We start from the raw sequence: 21,452 nt of genomic DNA on the forward strand, positions 1-21,452 counted from the left end.
GCAGCTTGCCACCGTATCACTAGTACCCTTACTACTGAGCAGCTCATGCTGCTTTAAACTGCTGACTGCTAATTGATCTGGATGCTGGGGAGGGACAAGGAGGCTTCCTTCATGTGCTGTCCCTGCCCCCTAGTAAAAACCCTTCTGCTCCCATTGGCCAGTTTCTGGACAATAGGAGCTGAGAAATTTTGCTGGAGGCAGGGGTAGCGAGCAAACCCCTCTGCTCCACATGGAGCAGCCTGCCCATATGACAGGCATGGAGCTTGTCTCAGGTTCCTGCAGTGCTGTTAGCTGAAAACTGCTTAGGTAAGTGCCTCCCAAACACACCTTGCCTCTGGCACCCTACCTCCTCTCTTCCCCCAACTTCCTGTCCCAGGTCACCATCCAAAACCCTCTGTATCCCCTCTCCCTACCTCCTCCAGATTACAATTTTCTCCCAGACTCTGCATCCAGGCCAGAATCCTCTCTTGCACCCATCCCTTCCCTGATCCAGCACTCAATTCCCCTGCCCCAGGTCACCATCCAAACCCTCTGTATCCCCTTTCCTCCCTTCTCCCAGGACACAACTCCCTCCCAGACTCTGCTCCCCCCGCACTTCTTCCCCAGGCCAGAATCCTCTCCTGCACTCATACCCCCTCCTGGACCCTGCACCCAAAGCCCCTACCCCCAGATCATAACCCCCTCCTTACCCAAACTCCCTTTCAGACCCCACGCCCCCTTCTGCACCCCAGTCCTATATCCCAACTAAGCTCCCTTCTACACCCCATTCACCGTCCCAGACCCCTCCATAGAAGTGTAGCCCTTGACAACTTACCAAAATCTTAGCATGGCCCCCCCATTAAAATTATTGTTCATTTTGCCTTAGTCTGTCTATTCCCATCTCCTAGATACATCATTATATCACTTCCATTTAATTATCTGTATTATGATAACAGTAGCTCCAGTGAAAATCAGGACTCTGTTATGTGCTAGTTGCTATACTAACATGTAAGATCTTGCCTTGAGGGTGTTTATAATTTATTGCAAAATAAGATACAGCAAATGGCTTTAACAAACAGTGGGAAGAAATGGGTGAGGATAAGGGCAACAGTGTCACTAAGGAGGTTCACAGACTGAACACTTAATATTGAATCATGAACATTAAAAATCACATATAAATATCAGTAATCCCTTCAAATCATCTACCTATTGAAATCCAAAATCATGCCTTCATTTTCTCATGCCATCAACTTATTGCAACTTTTCAGTGTAGCCTGTGCAAATTCTAGTTCTGCCTGCTCACATATGCAAAAGACTTCAGCCCATACTTAAACAATTTCACTAGTGTCTTACTGACTACTTATTCAAAATTATTTGTTCAAAAATGTTTGTTAATGCTTTGGTGATCAAGTTTATATTACATACCTATTTCTACACTAAATACCTTCACTAGTTTAATTATTTTAGCTTTAAACTACATTGTACAATTTGTACACCAGTAAGTCACCACAGTCAATACAGCTGGAGGCAATAGATTTGTTTTGTGTTGCTACAGGGAAGTTATGATGATCTTATAAATATCTAGGCACCATTATGTCTCAGAAAAGGAGGTTGGAATCCTATATTTTATTTTACCAACCAGGATAATTAGATGAGTTGTTAGGTTCAGAGTAAGACTCTATTTAAAGAATAATTTGCTGATGCATTACTCAGCTCACTTAGCAGCTCTCTTAACCTTCAGGTTTAATTATTAAATCCCATTTCTTTTTTCCATATGTATAAGTCACTCAATATCAAAAGGTCCTTTTTAATAAGGAGGATCCCAATTAACTAAGGAAATGTTGGCTACTCTTTGGAGCACAGAATCGGGAGATCACAGATATGCAAACTGATCATTGCATTAATTGCTTATCTTTTTTTCTGGTTTAAGTCCTCACTAATCTGGGTGAGATATAACTCACCTGACATCAGTGTAGATATAGCAAGTGAGCTCTGATTTCAGTTTCAGGCCTAAGTTTCTGGAAATTAGGCAACATAGCTGACTTATGTCATCTTTGTGAATGATGCTTAGTTAATTTGTTTCTACTGCATTATATAAATACTAAATATTACTATAGATTTTTTTAAATAAATGCTTTCTGTACCAGAGGTGTAGCATGGGTGTTATGCGCTCGGGGCAAAAGCAAAATTTGTGACCCCCTCCTCCCCCTGCTGCTGCCACTGTGTGGCAGGGCCCTGAACCTGGCACACAGCTGAGTCTCACCCTGGGAGGGAAGGGGAGGGGGGCAGAGCTTGTACCGCATCTTCTCCTACCTCCTCCAGTTTGGGGCCAGGCCCCCACATGCACTAACCTGCCGGCAGAGATGGAAGAGGGTGGGGCTGAGGGTGGAGAGGAAGCTCCCGCTGGTAACAGTGGGCGGAGGAGGAGCAGGCTAGCCGAGGGATGACAGGGAGAGCAGAGGGGCACTAAATTAGCCGCCCTCCCACCCCCCCGCTCCACTCCTGTTCTGTATGTAGGTATACAGCGCTCTTATTTATTAAAGAAAAACAAAACTTGTGGTTTATTCAGTCAAAGAATTTATGTATAAAAAGGAGAAAAATACCTGGATCTCCTAAGAGGGGCATGTGTGAAGGGGAAATGAAGTTCAGGCTTTTATTGAGAGGAGTTAAAATAATTGTTGTTACAAAAGCATATTTAAACTGGGTTAAAAAATGGTAAAGCACATTTCTCTTGAAGTTTGCCTTCTCCACTTCTATTATTGTTTCTTTGACAGCTCTCTTAGGCTATGTCTCCATTACCCGGTTATTTTGAAATAACTCCTGAAATAACTATTTTGAAATAAGCTTATTCCTCTTTGCAAGCAGGAGTTACTATTTTGAAATAACAAGCCTATTATTTTGAAATAACACGCTTGGTAGTGTGGTACTCGCCTTGTTTTTTTGAAATACAGTAATTCCTCGCTTAACACATGCCTGATTAACACGTTTTTGCGATAGCATGATTTTTTGGGGGGGAACATTTTTCGAACAACATGACCCTCCTTGCAATAACACGATTTCTCCGACAGGCCAGCTGGTCACTGGCAGCTGGGTGGGGCTTCCCATGCCTCCTTGCAAAGTGGCTGAGGTTTGCTGCTTGCCGGGCTGTTCCCCAGCGACCCTTGCTCACTGGATGCAAGGAGGCAGAGGAAGCCCTGCGCACCTGCCAGTGACCGGCCAGCTGGGGAAACCCAGCCACCGGTTGCAAGCAGGGGGTGAAGGAGAGGGAGTGAGGCATCTGGCTAGAGGGGGTTGCCGGGGAATGGTGCGGCGAGTAGCGAACCTCAGCTGCTTTGCATGGAGGCAGGGGAAGCCCTGCCCAGCTGCTGGGCGACCAGCCACCTGGGGAAACTCAGCTGCTGGCTGCAAGCCACCTCCCCTCCCCTTCCCCAAAGCCAAACACCTCCCCTCCCTGCTATAACCCAGTCCCCTTTCTCCCCCAACCTTATGTCCTGGTCCCAGCTGCTAACAAATGCAGGCTGGAGCCGCGAGTGCAAATGCAACCCCCACCTTTTCCATTATTTTCAGTGGGAAAATTGATCCCGCATAACACGTTTTCACTTAGCACAATCATTTTCTGAAACTTATCTACCATGTTAAATGAGGAATTATTGTAAGTGCCCTTACACTTCCTCCTGTTTCAGACTCTCTCTAGAACAGGGGTCGGCCACATCCAGCAAGTGCAATGAATGGGCTCCTCCTCATTTTTCCTCCCGTCTCCCACGACGGTGAGCCTGTGCTGGTGATCCAGCATCGCAACCCCCCTCAAGATTGTAGCTACTGCCGGCTTCATGCAGGAGAGGGGGGAGCGCATTCCTTGTGTGTGCCCCACAAGTGAGACTGTGCTCGGGGATGGGAAGAGGAAGAGTCTAGACGCATTTGCGTGCCGCCACAAGGTGCGTAACACTTTGTTACGTGTGCTTCCTCTCCACTTGCAGAAGTGGAAATTATGTAAATCAGCTGAGCTGCCCCTTGCAGCAATTTGGCCCTGTCCCTTTCCCCAACTGGGGAAGCGACTTCACTGCACATTCCTGACTCGGTCACAGCGCCCAGGATAGGAGCCACTTGCAGCCAGTGGGGAGAGCGAGGAGGGCACTGAAGGCCAAAGTTTGGCAGCTCAGGCTGGCCTGGGAAGCCCCAAGGCTCCACACTGGATCCACACGGGGCCGGACTAAGGGGCAGAGGTGGGCTAGCCAGGCAGCTGCCCAAGGCTCCAACCTACGGGGGGCGCCTGACTCCCGGTGGGCTGCAGCGGCCGCCTGGGGTGGGGGCCGTGTTAACCTCCAAAGCACTGGCCAGCAGCGCTCTTCCCCCCACGGCTGCAGGGCCCTGTACGGCCAGGCGCAGCCCGCCCCAGGTGGCCCCAGGCTGCGCGCCATTGGCAGTGGCTGGGCCAAGTGAGCAGCGCATGCGCCGTGTGTCCACCCACACGCCCCGGGGGTGGGCCTGTGCATACGTTGTGCACCTGGAGGCGGGCCTGTGCGTCCCGGGGGCGGGCCTGCACATGCACCATGCGCCCGGAGGCAGGGCTGTGCGCCCCAGGGGTGGCGCCGCATGCCTCGGGCGCAGAAATGGCTCGGGCCGGCCCTGCCTCTGCACAGGAAAAGCCAGAGAAGAGCCCCGGGCAGGAGACCAAGCGGGTCATGTTGTGAAGAGCCCTTCCCCCACTTCCAGTAGAGTGGCAGGGCCCAGGGCAGGACAGTTAAATCTTGGCACATCACTTTGGAAAGGTTGCCGAGCCCTGCTCTAGACTAGAGGATGTCTTGTAGCACTCTTTCTCCTCTAAAACATCTCATGCACTAGGGCTGAGTCACAGTCAAAATGAAGCTCTGCTTTGGGCTGTTAAACTGCACACAATTAACTGATGAGCCTGGTATCACCAGTTAACCTGCAGGGTTACATGCAGTGGGGGCAGGTGAGAGCTTGTGCATGCAGGGACCCAATTCTGGAAACACTTTTGCACATGCTTAATATTAACTACATATATAACAGGTTGCAGAATTAAAACCTGCATTGCTAGAAAAGGATTCAGAAGTAAAGATGATGTTGCTGTTATTTCAGGCTATGTAATATAAAAATGTATCTACAGAGTATTTTCTGTAGTCAGTCTGAAGAAATTTAAAATGTGATGGGATACTCTATCTGCCCATTTTTAAGTTTCAGATTGTTGTAAGACACGCTATTGGTCTGAATATCTGCATTTTATAAGGCCATTGTTTTTTCATGGTAAATATGTGATTAATGAATAATAGAAAAAATAAGATGTTTTCTTATTTTACCTGGTCCACCTTCTATTTCTTGATTATGAAGATATTCCTCTTTATACAGTCACAGTTCTATATGGTCTAAAAGTGTAGTAAACGTTAAATGTTTATAAGTAAGTTGAGCCTGTTGGCACTTAAGATTTTTACACAGATGCACTTTTATTTGAAAAGATATATGGATTAATATGGTTTCTGTGGGAGAGTTATTGTCCCAGTGCAGGGGACTTCCCACAGGGGAATTGGAGTGGATGAGCTAATGCCCTTCCAGATGGGGGTATTGTTGCCCAAGCACTACGTGGGGGAAAGCATCAGATGAAAAGGCTGTGGAAGCAGGGAAAAAGGGGATTTGTGTGCAGCCATCTCAGGTTTGTTAGCAATAGAGCAAAAGACAGGCCTATCCAGCCATGTGAGGGTGGTAAGAGACACTTTCTTTGCCTGGCTTTGGGAGATAAGGATGGAATGCTGACTCCAGTGGGGACCTTGAGCTAAGGTTGCTTCTGGAGAGAGTATTGTATAAACAAAGAGATAACCGTTAGCCGTTGATGTATGTAACAGGAGAGTATATATACTTGTATTTTACTGATTATATTTTGAAAATCTGTCCAAGGAAGGGGGCCACCCCCCCCCATCTGACCGCAGTCTTCCTTGGCAAATGCTCGAAATAAACTGCCTCTGACTTGTTGCTTACATATGTAGAGTGAGGACTTGTTTTCTTCCACAAGGCATCACCCAAGGCATAGTCTTAGAGGACAATGTACTGAAGACCCATGTAGCAGCCCTGAAGAGCTGGGCCAGATTTTAAAAGATATTTAGGTAACAAATGGGCTTTTTAAAAGCTAGGAGCTGCTTTCCCCCTTTCAAAATCTGATGAATTTGGTGAATATTTCGGAACTAAATTCTATCCCAAAGTGGCAACATGTGAAATCGCACGGTGCTGGCCAGAGGTGCCAATTCCCCCTCCCCTCCCCCGACCAAAAAAAGCCCACCACTTGACAAAGGCCAGCACCCTTTCAAAGGAAGCTGAAGAAATGTTGACACCAACCCAAGCCAGCGTTAGAGTCACATAATCCTACAGAATAAACCTGTGTGGTACAAAATGAAAAAAGAACACAACGGAGCAAGAGAAAGGAGACGCGCTCCAGGGCGAAGGCTGCGCGGCGCTGCTGGAGCTATTCCACCCAGCAGCAGTGCCAGGGATTACGGGCTAGTACAGGGCCAGTGCCGCCCATTTGCACAAGGGGGAGGCAGGGAACTGGTGAAGTCAGGCCCCCCCCCCCCCCACACACACACCGCGAGGTGCCGCGCGGGAGGAGAAAGGCAGAGGGCGGGACAGGCGCGGGAGCAGCCGCTCGCACCAATGGGGGAATCGCGCTGGGCGCTCTGCAGCCCCTGCCCCGCGCCTCGCGTCTGGCCCTGACGCGGCGGGGAAGGGGGCGGGGCTCCGGGCGCCTTGAGCAGCGCAGCACGTGCTGGGGGGAGGCAGGGACGCGCCCCCTGGCGCTGGCGCGCAGCACGCGAGCCGCGAGAGCGGTGTTGTCCTGGGCCCCGCCCCCCTGCACAGACTCCGCGCGGGCACTGTCCGGGCAGCGGCTTCGCGGGAGGCCCCGAGCCTGCTCCGTCCCCGGGCGCATGCGCCGCGCCAGCCCCGCAGCAGCAGCAGCAGCGCGGTCCGGGCAGTGGCTTGTCGCGTGACGCTGGCCCGGCTCGCGGCGCGGGAGGCGGCGGCGCGAGGTGAGTGTCCCCGCGGGCGGGCGGGGGGTGTCCGCGGGGGGGGGGGCGGGGGCACCTGCTGCGGCCGGGCCCGGGGCGAGCTCGCGCCTAGGCCCGGGGGCGGCGCCGCGCTGGGGCTCGGGAAGCGCCGCGGGGACGGGGGGAGACGCGGGGCCTGCCCGGCCGCCTGCAGCCCGGGGGCCAGCTCCTGAGCGCAGCCTCCCCTGGGCCGCTCCAGCGGGCAGTGCTGGGCCCAACACCAGCCCCGCCCCCTCCCTGTGCGGGCCTGTGCCAAGCTCGCCGCGACCCCGGCTGCCTGGTCAACGCCCCTTCCCCACCCCGCTGCCAGCCTGGCGTCAGGTCACGTCCCGGGCCGGCTCTTCCCGCTTGGTTTGCGTGGGAAGACCTTGTCCACTCGTCACCTGGCAAGAACAAATAAAACCTTGATTGGTCTGGAAAACGGCTTGAGATGGAAATACCAATCCAGCCCCCCCCCCCCCAGCAAACCGCGTCTTAACACCCCCCCCCCCCACTCCCCATCTTACACAGTGTCCCATAGACCTGGACTGAAAGGAGTTGTAGGCTCTGCAAAAGATCCAGACAGACTTGGGCTGTGCTAATCTTTTAGACTGGGGAAGCTCATCCCTGTGGTGATAGGTTCAAACCCTCTAAAATAGATGAAACAAAATACAGGACAATGTAGCACTTTAAAGACTAACAAGATGGTTTATAAGGTGATGAGCTTTCGTGGGCCAGACCCACTTCCTCAGATCAAATAGTGGAAGAAAATAGTTACAACCATATATACCAAAGGATACAATTTTAAAAAAATGAACACGTATGAAAAGGACGAATCACATGTGATATGTGACTTGTCCTTTTCATACGTGTTCATTTTTTTAAATTGTATGCTTTGGTATATATGGTTGTGACTATTTTCTTCCACTATTTGATCTGAGGAAGTGGGTCTGGCCCACGAAAGCTCATCACCTGATAAACCATCTTGTTAGTCTTTAAAGTGCTACATTGTCCTGCATTTTTCAGCTACACCAGACTAACACAGCTACATTTCTATCACTATTCTAAAATAGATGGTCTCTTGTAATGATGGTGGATATGCATATGATCTGATTTGTCCAGGTTTGTTAGGGTCAAGGCAAGTTTGGGACAAGAATTATCATGAGGGTGTTACATCATGGGTATGGTCCAATTTGGTCAATTTTATGGTCACAGGATTTTTCAAATTGTAAATTGCATGATTTCAACTACTTGAAATTTGATTCTGAAATTTCACAGTGTTGTAATTGTAGGGGGTCCTGAACCAAAAAGGAGTTGTGGTAGGGTCACAAGGTTATTGTAAGGATGTTGCTATACTTCTATCCTTACTTTTGTGCTGTTTCTGGTGGTGGTGCTGCCTTCACAGAGGAGTAGCTGGAGAGTGGTGGCTGCTGGCTGAGAGCCAGCTTTGAGGGCAGATTCTCCACCAGTAGCAGCACAGAATTAAGGATGGCATGATATGGTATTGCCTCTCTTCTGTGCTGCTGCCTCCACAGCTGGGCCCTCAATAGTTGCCACTCTCCAGCCACCCAGCTCTGAAGGAAGTACAGGTATCAATACTGGGCCTTCCCTAAAATAACCTTCTCCCATACACCACTCCTCCCCTTTTGGGTCAGAACTCCCAATTTAAGAAATCCAAGTCTCTCCTATGAAATCTGTGTAATATAAGGTAGGGTATAAGATAAAAGCACACACAGACCTGATTTCATGCGGGAAGACTAGATTTCACAGTCCGCGATGTGTTTTTCATGGCCGTGAATTTGGTAGGACCCTAATGATGAGGCTAGTCAATAGTTCTCAATGATTCCATTACATTAATTTTTTCTATAAATTCTGTGTAGGTGATGCAGCAGAAATGAGTTATTGTTTTTATTTTGTTCTGAACTGAACATATGTGAAGATGTTTCCTATCCCAAGAACTGTAGGATTTTTCAGTACACAACCTTGCACAGATTAACTGAAGTTGTGTATTTCTATTAATTTCATTTACTGGGTGCAAGTTTTGTATATAGGAACTGTTATTTTGGTTTCAGCGTTTTCTTTCTGTTTAGTGTATTCTTACAGAATTAAATGAAAACAACATAAAGACATTTAGCACCAGTTTAAACTGAAAGTAAATGTACAATAAATATACATGTAGTTGAGGTGGTACAAGCTTTTGTGGAGACAAGCCCTTAATACCTAAGGACTTGTCTAGTTAGAGCTATGCAATTTTATAGAAACTTTTTTTGCCTAGTTATGACTAAGGTGTAATACTTCTAAAAGCACCAAAATGAGGTAGGAGGCAAAGTACCATTTCCAAAAGTGACTTAGTGTCTACATAAATTATGTCAAAATACAGCCATCCCAGTTATTAATTTCCTTGTGTATGTATACACAGCTTATTTTGATTGTATTGTCAGTTCGGGGTATTATGAAAATCATTGAGAAAATAGGGTATTTGCTCCCTTGTCACATCAGAACTCTTACAAATTTTACTCAAGTCCTAAAAAGATAGAGAAGTGAGACTTGAAGTGAGGGAGACCTAGAGGAAGACGTTCCTATCATATTATGAATTATGAAGTTCCTATCATAATTATTTTATTTATCTCTTACCTTTGTAAGTCTCTATTCTTTCTTGAGTCTTGTGGGAGGGGGTTGAAAAGTGCCCTGTAAATGGAAGGCTATTCCATAGAGCCTAGCGCAAGGTGAATACAGACTGATTTTTTAAACATTTAAATATGATTTTTAATTTTTTTTATTATCAATAAAATGCAAACATTTCTCATTTAAAAATAAGTTACAATTACATGTCACCATACACATGCTACACATACACTTAGTCTCATAAAAATGAATTAATGGCTCTGGTCTGTCCAGGCTGATTATTAGCTCTTGCTTCTTGCAAACTCTGGGCTTTCAGTTTTTCCTCAGAAGACTAAAAAGTAATGCGCAGAGAAAGATACAGACTGGTTAGGTTTGTTTTTGTTCTTTGCTTATGTGGCGGTGGACCTTAGCCAAGCATGGCAGAGGAGTTAACTAATACATTATCTTAAAGACAGAGCAACTATATAAAGGAAAGGAAAGGTTGGAGGCAGCATAAAAAGGAACAGTGGAATGGACTGGAAAGAAAAATGGAAGAAATCATTCAGTGCTTGCTGTGCGTATGCACACACACTCTTTCCTGTATTCCAATACACTTTTGCAACAGAAGAACTGGCCTGACTGCTGGGCCTAAGAGAGAACCTATCTGGGAATATTTTGAATAAATTCATTCCCTTGGTAAAAAAGGAAAATGTGTCAAGTGTAAGTGGTGCAAGAAGGTGCCGGTCCTACTTGCAAGAATGAAACATCATAAGGAAAACTACTTATTGGGAGAAAATAAAGTAGATGTGGGTATGGCTGAGTGAATCAACTGATTAGTAACTTCAATAATTCACTTTTGTAATATAACTTTCTTGAAGACTCTCTCTTCAAGGATGTAGATGACGTGATGATGTCACTCTGTGGTCAAGTGAGGGAGAGAGCTTTTCCAAGGGAATGCCATCTTTTACTTGTTTTCTCAAAAAAACAGAAGTGTCACTGAGTTCAGTGGGGCTCACTCCAAAATTAAGTGCATTCTAAGCACAGTCTCTTTTTTTTCCTAACTTTACTTAAATCAATTTTTTTGGTGTTTTAAATTGTGATAAAAATCAATGATTTAAATCACTTTGATTTAAATCAATCCACCCTGGCCCTGCGCATATACAAAATTGGTATCCATGTCCGCAGAAATGATCTCTGGATGCCCATGGATATGAAGTGGATATCTGCAAACTTGCAGGGTTATAGATACACTCGTAGCTGCAAAAATAAGCAACGGGTATTCACATACAAATCTCCAGATTTGCAGGGCTCTACTGTGCCACGCATAAGGGACAGCATGGAAAAAGGCGCAAAAATGCCTGTTGGAGAAGCATATAAAAGTACAAAACATAAAAACAGCCATACTTGGTCAGGCCAAAGGTCCATCTAACTCAGTGTCCTGTCTGCTGAGAGTGGCCAATGCCATATGCCCCAGAGGGAGTGAACACAAGAGGTAATCATCATGTAATCCCTTTCCATTCATGCACTTCCAGGATACCATTCCTACTCATCCTGAGTAATAGCCATTGATGGCCCTAACCTCCATAAATGTATCTAGCTCTTTTTTTTTTTTTTTTTGAACCCTGTTAAAGTCCTGATCTTCACAATATCCTCTGGCAAGGCATTCCACAGGTTGACTGTGTGCTGTGTGAAGGAAAACTTCCTTTTGTTTGTTTTAAACCTGCTACCTATTAATTTCATTTGGTGACCCCTAGTTCTTATATTATGGGAACAAGTAAATAACTTTGCTTTATTCATTTTTTCCACACCAATCATTTTATAGACCTCTATCATATCCCGCCTTAGTCTCTAGGGATATTATTTGACTAATTGAATAGTCAATGGGATTTCCATGGGCTATTCGATTATTTGCTAAGGGCATCTCCCTCTTTGAACTGAAGCAAGAGCTCTGTTGGGCTCTTGTACATTTCAAAAGGAAACTTTGCAGGGAATGGGGTGGCTCAGCCTTTGAAATGTACAAGAGGTCCAGCTTCAGTCCCCTCTTGTGCCATTTCCTGCTGTGCCTCTACCTCCCTTGCCCCCCGCAGAGGCAGTGAGAGAGAACTTTTAAACTAGTTCCCCCCCCCAGAACCAGCTCCTGCTCCGTCCTTCCCTTGCTGCTTCTCTCTAGTAGAGGCAGCGGGAGGAAGCGGGAGTGACTAGTTATATCACTAGTCGTCTGTACGATAAGCATAAGTTTATCAGATAGTCGAGTAGTCGCCTATATCCCTAGTCTCCTCTCTTTTAAGCTGAAAAGTTCTAATCTTTTTAATCTCACTTCATATGAGATTCGTTCCAAACCCCTAATCATTTTTGTTGCCCTTCTCTGAACCTTTTCCAATGCCAATATATCTTTTTTGAGATGAGGCGACCACATTTGTACAGAGTATTCAAGGTGTGGGCATATCATGGTTTTATATAGAGACAATAAGATATTATCTGTCTCATTCTGTATCCCTTTTTAAATGATTCCTAAGAAAGGGAATTACTCGAGCCTAGGACATTACTCGATCAAAGGGAATTACTGGAGAGGCTAGGAAATCAGAGGCTGGGGCAGAATTGTGGGGGGCCTACAAGGCATGATTGAGAAGTTGAAATTTGACGTACAGTGGTTGCTGAACAACACTTCTGAAGTCTTGAAAGTTCTAATTGGATTTTCTTGAATATTTTAAAAATATTTTCTTTTGAAAGTGGTAGTGTGGGAAGAGATCAGCATTTAGTTTTTGAGACACACCCTTGTAGTCCTGATGAACCAGCTGTCGTTCTTAAGTAGTGTCTGTGCTGTTCTGTGCTCCTCCAGATCTGCCTCCAGCAAAGAGACTCTGATATTATTGCCACTACTTTAGTGCATATGATCAATGGACGTGCATTTCAAGATCTTTATTCTTGGATTATGTCACCACCTTGGTTTAGATTGATTAAAACAGGAACCATATGTTAGCAATTTCAGGGGAAGGCGAAAGAATTCTCCAGGGTGACCTATTTTATAGTATAGTTGGGTAACATAGTTAAAAACATAGAAATATATGGCTGAAAGGGACCTCAAGGTAATCTAGTCGAGCTGCCTGGGCTGAGGCAAGACCAAATAAATGCAGACCGTTTCTGAGAAGTGTTGGTCTAACCTGTTATTAAAAATCTCTATGGACTGGGATTTCATAACTAGCCTTGGAAATCTCTTTCAGTACTTAATTATCATTATAAAGTTTTTCCTTGTATCTAACCTAAATCTCCTTTATTGCTGATTTAGCCAATTACTACTTATCCTACCTTCATTGGGCATGGTTAACAATTGATTACCTTCCTCTTTGATAACCTTTAGCATATTTGAAGACTCTTATAAAGTTCCTCGTTTAATTGTTTGCAAAATTAAACATGTCCAATTGCTTTAACTTTTCCTCATAGGTTAGTTTTCAAACCATTTTATCATTTTTTGTTGCTGTCCCCCGAATGCTCCAATTTATTCACCTCTTTCTTAGTGTGGTGCCCAAAACTGCATAGAGTACTCCAGCTAAGACCTCACCAGTGCATTAATTTAACATTGGTTTTTATATTTCTTCTTTATGATGTGTTAGAAGATTTATCTGGTGTTGTGTGGGGTCCATAACTCAATATTTGTTTTTTGGAAAATACAATTAACATGTACATGCTTCATTTAAATCATTGCTCTAGAGTAGGGTTGCAGATGAGGGGTTCAGTATGCAGGCTGCTCCAGGGAGAGAGAACTACCTCTGCCTTTTCTCATGGTAGCGTCTTGGGGCCAGGTGAGAAGCATCTCTCCATGGCCCCTGCAGTGCCAGGTTAGGTTGGGTAGGAACTGCAGAAGGACCACCTGTGCCCTGGCAGGGGCAACTCTGGGTTGGGTGCCATGGCTGGGGGTTGGCATGGAGCAGAGGCAGCTTGGGATGTTGCGGTGATGCCTCTGGCCCTAGCACAGAGCTACTATGGCCGGGAAGGAGGGAGGGAAGGGAGAAAAAGGATAAAGCACCCACTTCCATGGCCCCAGCACGGAGCTGCCACAGCTGTAGGGGAGCTCTGTGGTGGGGCTGGTGGGCAGAGGTGGTATTCTGCACACCTATCCTTGACCCTCTTTCAACATCTGCTATGTCGATTTTGATTTAGTGATTCTTTCTCTCTTCTGTTTGGTTTTATGAGAAGCAGTCCTATTCGAGGCACATCCTGTTTTCCTGATACCGCCAAATCCTTGCGTTGCTTTAAGTTATTATAAGAGGAAGCTGTATACCTAATTTTGTGGTCATAGCTATTACTTTTTAGGAGTTCTTGAACAAACACACACAGAGCAGACTCACTCAAATATATAGTAGATAAATTGGAAGAATTACCTTCTGTGTCTTACATATATATGTTAATGCACCCTGGCATACTTGCCTTTTTCTCAGCCACGTAACATTGCCAACTCCACATACCTTTTTAGCAGTATTACTGTCTGGCCAGTTACTTCCCATTTTGTTGTTGTGCATTTGATTTTTCCTTGACATGCGTAGTAATTTTCACTGGGGATGTAAAATGTTAAACGGTTAACTGGTTACTTGGTAAGCATTAAACATTTCTGCTTTTCACTTGTCATCATTGAATTTCATATTATTGAATTCAGACAAGTTCTCCTGTTTGTCAAAATTGTTTGAATTATGATCCTGTCTGCCTAAATGATAGAAATCCCCTTCCAACTTGATGCAGTCTGAACATTTTATAAGCATACATTCTGCTCCATTATCAGGGTCCTTAATAAAAATACTAAATAGTAATGGTCCCAGGATAGACCCTTGCCAGGACCCCACTAGTTATGCCTTTTGTATGGTAGTGGAACTTAGGTTATTTAAAAACTACTCTGTGAGTATAAAAGTTTCAGAGGGGTAGCCGAGTTGGTCTTTAACAAGAAAAACTTAAAAAACAACAAATAGTTTAGTAGCACTTGAAAGGCTAACAAAACATGTGGATCAGTGGTCCCCAACCTTTAGAGGCTCCCGGGCACCCGGGTGTGGGGTCACTCATGCGCCGGGGGCGGGGCAGCGTGTCCTGGGGCACGCTAGGGGCGGGGATGCCCTTTCACCTGGCGCTGGTATGTGCCCCAGGGCCAGGGCCGCCGGAGCGCCTTGTGCCGTGGCCCGCGGCCGCCTGAGCCGTGCGCCTGGGGCTGGCACCGGCGCCGTGCACCCGCATGTGCCCTGAGGCTGGGGCTGCCCAAGCGCCGCGCACCAGGTGCCGGTGCGTGTTGCGTGCCTGGGGCCGGTGCCTCCAATGCGCCGCGCGCCGGGGGCGGGGCCGGCCCAGCCCAGGTTGTCGGCGGGCGCTCACAAATGCCCCGGCGGGCGCCATGGTGCCCGCGGGCACCGCGTTGGGGACCACTGATGTAGATGGTATGAGCTTTAGTGGGCACAACCACTTCTTCAGATGAAGTGGACTGTGCCCATGAAAGCTCATACCACCATCTACATGTTTTGTTAGTCTTTAAAGTGCTACTAAACTATTGGTTGTTTTTTCTGTGAGTATAGTCTTTCAACTACTTTTGCATCTACTTCATATTAATTCCCTCTAGAGTATATTTCCCTAGCTAGTCTTTGAAAGAGCCATGTGTGGCTGTCAAAAGTTTCTTACTTAACTCTAAATGTAGTACATTTACTGCTTTCTTGCCCCCTTGACTGGATACAATAAGCCATCTTAAAGAAGAAAATTAGGTTGCTTTGGCATGATTTGTCTTTGGGAAATCCATGCTGCTTATTTCTTTTAACCCTGTTATCTTATAGGTGCTTACATTTAAGGTATCAAAATATTCCTTAACCTGTTTCTTCTCTGTTCCGGTTTGAGTTCCTTCCCTCTTGTTGTTAGTATTAATTGTGTTAAGCATCTAGTCACAATTAACCTTTTCAATCAAGGCTAAAGCAAAATAAATGTTAAACAGCTCATCCACCTTAATCTCCTGTTAGCTATCCTTTTCTATTAGGTAGTGAACTTGCACATTCTTTTGCTTTTTTCTTTCTCCTCATATGCTTGTAGAACAGGTGTTGGCAGCCTCTGTCTCAGGAGTCAAATATGGCTCACTAAAGAGCCAGATATGGCTTTTCTGGAGCCCCAACTCAGCCACTGCTAGCTTCCCCCACAGCAGGGAACTAGCACTGGTGATACAGCTCCCTGCATGATTCAAATGCCGATGCTAACTTCCTGAGGGGATGGAGGAGAAAGCTCCGAGCCTCCCTACCGGATCCAGCATGCAGAGAACAAGCAGAGTGAAGTAAGAATAAGAGCCTCAGGAAAAGGGCACTTTTTCCGGAGGATCGGGGCCAGTCTAGACGCTCTTTTCCGGCTTTTTTAAAGGCCGGAAAAAAGCGGCGGACATTTTTATTTAAATGCCGCGGGGGGGTATTTAAATCCCCCGCGGATTTCCCTACGACGACTAGTGAAATTTACATGCCCCTTCCGGAAAAGGGGCCAGTGTAGATGTAGCCTTCATGTTTCCCAGCCAGGAACTGCCTTGCTCTCAGACCCTACCCCCCCCAGCCAGGTGTTCATCTCTGCATTCCTTCCTTTGTCTCTCCCCCTGGGAAGAGCAGTGTTATCTGCTCATGCTGCAACTAGCTGTCTGGGCCAATACACATGTGGGTGATTCAGTGGGAATCACACATCACAGAGCAGGGGAACCCTGGGTTACAGAGCAGACAGCACCCCCACTACGTCACACCCCCACATCCCCAAGCTCCTGCCCTGCACCCCCACACACTCCAACCCCCTGCCCGGAGCCTATCCTACCCCCACATTCCCTAACTCCTTCATCCCCAGTCCTCTTCCATAACACTCTTGCGCCCCCTCCACAGCAAGCTTGTGCTCTGAATCCATCCTACACCTAAATACACCCCAATCCAGACTCCTGTACCCCCACATCCCCAGCTCCTGGCCATAATTTTGATAGAAGACAGCCTGAATGTGCATATGAAGTTGGATTTGACCAGTTATGATGTAAACTTCAAAGAAATGTATGAAAAGATTCAACAGCAGAAGTCCCATTAAATAAAGTCTGTGAGTACAAAGTTTCATTTATGCTATTATTAATCATTGTCATTTATCAATAATATTAAATTGTATTTTTTCAGTCATGCAAAGAAAGTCATGGACATTCTTATACAGCTCTTTGTTGACCACTTGTTCTGAATTTTGATGTACAGAAGAGTCCTGATTATCCGACCTAAACGGAAGCAACAGGTGGTCGGATTACCGAAAATATCGGATAATAGGTTGTACAGGGAGGGAGGGATAGCTGCCGGCGCCGCTTGGTCTCCATCCCTGCCTGGCCCCTTCCCTCCCTCCAGCTCCCGGGTGCGGTGCCATTCTCCTGACTCACTCTCGGGAGCTGCAGGAAGAGAAGGGGGCAGGCAGGGATGGGGACCAAGCGGCGCTGGCAGGAGGCTCCGACCCGCGGGAGGCTGCTGGAGCCTTTTCAGCTGGGGAGGCGGCATGCAGCATTGTAGCGCAGAGTGGCTGGCCTTGGGGGCCACATACTCGCGCTGCGCTCTGTTGACAATAGTCCCCGGCTAGGTCGGAATAAAGCAGAATGTTGGATTACTGAAGGTCAGATAAAGCAGAATGTCGGATAATCCGGACTCTAGTGTAGTTTGACTCTTTGATTTGAAAAGGCTGCTGACGAATCTCTTCTTATTGCCTTTTATATTCCTGGTGGGATGTAACTCATTTTGTGTTTTAATCTTTATGATTTGTTTTGTCTCTACGTGCTTGTGATATTTCTGTACTTGTCCTTTGCGATCCATGTTTCCATACTTGGTAGGATTCCTTTAGATTTTCAGGTTATTAAAATGCTGCACATACAATATTGCTGAAAGCTCTTTTAATGATTTTTTGAAAATGAACTAAATGTTGGAGAGGGAAATTTTAATTTCCTGCCAAGGATGTTAAGAAACGCGTCATTGGCTAATCATGTAGTCGATACAATTGGTGTGTCCCCCCAGCTTGTTCTGGGTCCAGGAGCTACCCTTGCTGCGGTTCTGTGGTTCAAATGTAGTAGAAGCCGGGTGTGCAGACAGCCTGGCTCCTACTACATTTAAACTGCAGAGCTGTAGCAGGGATTGCTCCCAGATCTGGCACTAGCCAGAACTGAGTAGTCCTGGCTTGCGCCAGTTCCGGGACCGCTGTGGCTTTGCATTTAAACTGCCGTAAGAGTCACCGGGCTATAGAGCCGTAGTGGGAGTAGCTCCCAGAACCGGCTCATGCTGGCTCCAGGACCATTGTGGCTCTGCCTCCCCTGTCCCTACCATGCACACTGCGTAGGTGGTGCTGGGGGCAACTGGCTTTTAAGCTACCTGTCCCCAGCTCTGCTCTTCTCCCCCCCCCCCCCCACCTCTGATACAGAGGCAGCAGGAGCAGGAGCAGGGGGAGTGAGTAGTCCAGTAGTCACTCAACTAGGCTTATTAGGTACTTCAGCTGGTCACATTTATTCCTATTTCCTGCCTTTTTGTGATTCTTAAAAAGTTACCTCTGTTAGGTTTTACACAATATTGTGTTATATAGCATTCAGCTGTTAGAGAATTCTATAGAAGATTGTGTTGGGATTCTACTCAGGCCTTTTTTCTTGTCCATGACACTAAACTGCAAAACGTAGATATACACCCTCTCACACCCAGGGAACAGGGTAGAAGAGGAACTTGAGCTCAGTTTTGTTTGTTCATGAAGTCTAAAAGTCCCAAAAGGATTCTATGAGATGAAGGGGTAATACCTTTTCCTAGTTTGCTTGTTAGAAAATAATGTTTTATTTCCCCTGAAAAGGCACTCCAGGAGACTGGGAAGCTATTGAAATCAGGAAATTGCAAAAACCTGAAAGATGAGTATTTGACTGTCTGAGGGCTTAGCATGGCTTGGGAATACCTCTTAATTCCCATAGAGTTCGAGCTTTCATTATGTGGCCCCATGGTCCATTATGGCATGGTGCAGTGCAGCATTGGGTTGGCTTCATTTCCTCCCCTGGCATTTTGCTCCTTCACTCAGACTCCAGTGCTGATTTGTCATGATCTTAGTTCTCCAGCTAGATCGCACTAAAGTTCCTCCCCTTTTGGTGCACCCAAAGTCCAAAATCAACATGAAGAAATGTAAGCTCTTTCCTTATTTAAGGAGAGTGTGGTAGCAGTTGTGTTCCCCGGTTCCTGGCCCTAGCTAACATTCTCTCCCACAGTGAGAGGTTAAGATGTGTGCTCTCTCACCCACCAAATAAATCATTTGGACTCTTTCCCCTTTAGTTCCTGCCTCAAGGCCTGATAATCAGCTTCAAGTGTTTTAGTGGTGTTGATTAGACCTACGAACCTCACACGTAATTTAAAAAAAATGAAATCCACTGAATATGAACTTGAAGATACATTGTTGTCTTGCCAAATCTGCAGACTGCCTAGAATTCTGAGAGATGTTAAGGACCTTTCTTCATCTTTGAAATGTACTAACTAGGATTTCTCTGGAACACTTCACAGAAATATCTAGATAATGTTTGTGGTTGTTGTTACAAAAGGTAGAATTGGAAAAGATCTAGATCTGTGGTGAGTAACCTATGGCCTTAGTGTTTCCTCTGCAAAAAATTGCATTTCTATTGGATTTAAAATACAGGCAGTCCCCGGGTTACGTACAAGATAGGGACTGTAGGTTTGTTCTTAAGTTGAATCTGTATGTAAGTCGGAACTGGCGTCCAGATTCAGCCGCTGCTGAAACTGACCGCCAGTTCTGACTTACATACAGAATCAACTTAAGAACCCCAAGCGTCCCCAAGTCAGCTGCTGCTGAAACTGATCAGCAGCTGATTCCAGGAAGCCCGGGGCAGAGCAACTCTGCCTCGGGCTTCCTGTAGTCAACGCTGGTCAGTTTCAGCAGCGGCTAAATCAGGACGCCTGGGGCAGAGCAGCTGGGGTGCTGCTGGGTTGCTCCAGTAGCGCCGCTCCTCGGCACTACTGGACCAACCCAGCAGCACCCCATCTGCTCTGCCCCAGGCGTCCTGATTCAGCCGCTGCTGAAACTGACCAGCAGCGGCTGAATCAGGACCAGAGCAGCTGGGGTGCTGCTGGGTTGGACCAGTAGCGCCCAGAGCGGCGCTGCAGGACCAACCGGCAGCACCCCAGCTGCTCTGCCACAGGCGTCCGGAGAAAAGCCTAGTCTGCTGGGGGGGGGGCATACTAGCTGCGCCACCCCCCCCACCCCAGCAGACCAGGAAGACACTGGCGGCGGACCGAGATGCACCGCGGTCCCGCCGCCTGGGTCCTCCGTGGCTTTGCTTCCCGTCTCCCTGGTCTGCTGGAGACCAGCAGACTAGGGAGACGGGGAGCAAAGCCTCTGAGGACGCCGGCAGTGGGACAGCCCAGGAGCCCGAGCCCCCACGCCGCTTTGCAAAGCCTCGGGGAAGCCGGCAGCGGAGCAGCCCAGGAGCGCCTGGGGTGCCCCGCTGCCCGAGCCCGCCCCACGCCCCCGCGGCTTTGCAAAGCCGTGGGGAAGCCAGCAGCGGAGCAGTCCAGGCGCGCCTGGGCTGCCTCACTGCCCGAGCCCCCCCCCCCCGCTGTCCGAGCCCCTCCGCGGCTTTGCTCTGCGTCTTCCTGGTCTGCAGACCAGGGAGAGACAGAGCAAAGCCCCAGAGTACACGGGCGGCAGGACCGCGAGGTCCCGCAGTCCATGTACTCTGGGGCAGCCCCGTTTGTAACTGCGGATCCGACATAAGTCGGATCCAACGTAAGTCGGGGACTGCCTGTATATACTAATTATGTGCATTTTTAACCCATTGGTTCTTGTAAGTTGCTTCTGCATTCTTTTTGCAGCAAACATGATACTCTATGGCTCAAATGATGTTACTGAGTGGGTTAGTTTTCATGGAAGTCTGCTAAAATTGTACGGATTGGACCTCACTGGTCCGGCATCCTCTGGATCTGAGTAGTCCCGGATGAGGGAATTTGCCAGATCAGGGAAGGCCCTCTGCCTCTGGCCCCTTAGCCTTCTGCCCTTCCCTACCGCCAGCTCCTTTGGTCATTTCGTCAGCTGGGCAATGCAACGACCCCAGCCGTGCTGCCATACTGCTCCAGACATACTGCCAGTCAAGCTGCCTACCTGCCATGGCTCCAGACAGGCTTCTTCTGCTGGGCTGCCGTAGCCCAGCCTTAACTGCCAGCCAGGGTGCCACAGCTCTGTTCCCACTGTCAGGCCGGCACACAGCCCTGCTTGGACTGCCATGGCACAACCCTGCTGCCAGGTCGGCACATATAGGCTGCCCCTGCCTCGCTAGTATGGCCCAGCTACCGCTGCCTGTCTGCTGAGCCTCTTTCGTTCAGCAACATCCATGGTTCTGCTGGGCCACGGATGTTGCTAGACAAGAGAGTCCCAGTTTAAGGAGGTGCAACCTGTAGTTAAATGCCCAGCAGTAAACTTACTCGGATAAGATATTTCTGCTGCTTATGCTTACTAATGATGTTTTCAGAAATTAAAATAATGTAGAAAATTCTTTTACATTTTTTGTAACAAATCCATTGTTGCACTGCACTTTGTTTTTTCCTTCAGCATGGTCAATTTTATAAATTCTGTAGCAGGTCATTTTCCTGCTTCCATCTTCCGAGTGGAACTCGGACACGTGGGACAGCCCATGTACAACTTCTGTATGATACTATGGACACTATGTTTATGCCCGGGCAATGATGTTTCCTGTTTGCTTCATACTGCTCGTGGAACGGAGAAAGGGGACTAAATAGCTGGTCATTGAGGATTTTTAGTTGAGTAGGTCTTGATCTAATAAAACAATGGAATAGCTGGCCCCTTGGTAAA

The 21,452-nt window shown here is 47.3% G+C and overlaps 1 protein-coding gene across 7 annotated transcripts in view; it reads left to right on the forward strand.

The window, feature by feature from the left end:
- The first annotated feature begins 6,725 nt into the window (after positions 1-6,725).
- The window catches only part of BCLAF3 (BCLAF1 and THRAP3 family member 3), a 124,211-nt gene continuing 109,484 nt past the window's right edge, over positions 6,726-21,452 (forward strand). For 5 of the 7 annotated variants that reach the window (XR_012898455.2, XM_075913554.2, XM_075913563.2 and 2 more), the window contains exon 1: positions 6,726-7,013. The gene's annotated coding sequence lies outside the window, so the exon portion shown is untranslated. Of the gene's footprint in view, positions 7,014-16,553; positions 16,683-21,452 lie in introns of all 7 variants that reach the window. The other 2 variants (XM_075913540.2, XM_075913528.2) reach the window with 2 other exon arrangements.

The sequence above is a fragment of the Pelodiscus sinensis genome, chromosome 1 (genome assembly GCF_052426305.1).
Source record: "Pelodiscus sinensis isolate ZL-2025 chromosome 1, ASM5242630v1, whole genome shotgun sequence".
NCBI classification, from domain to species: Eukaryota; Metazoa; Chordata; order Testudines; family Trionychidae; genus Pelodiscus; species Pelodiscus sinensis.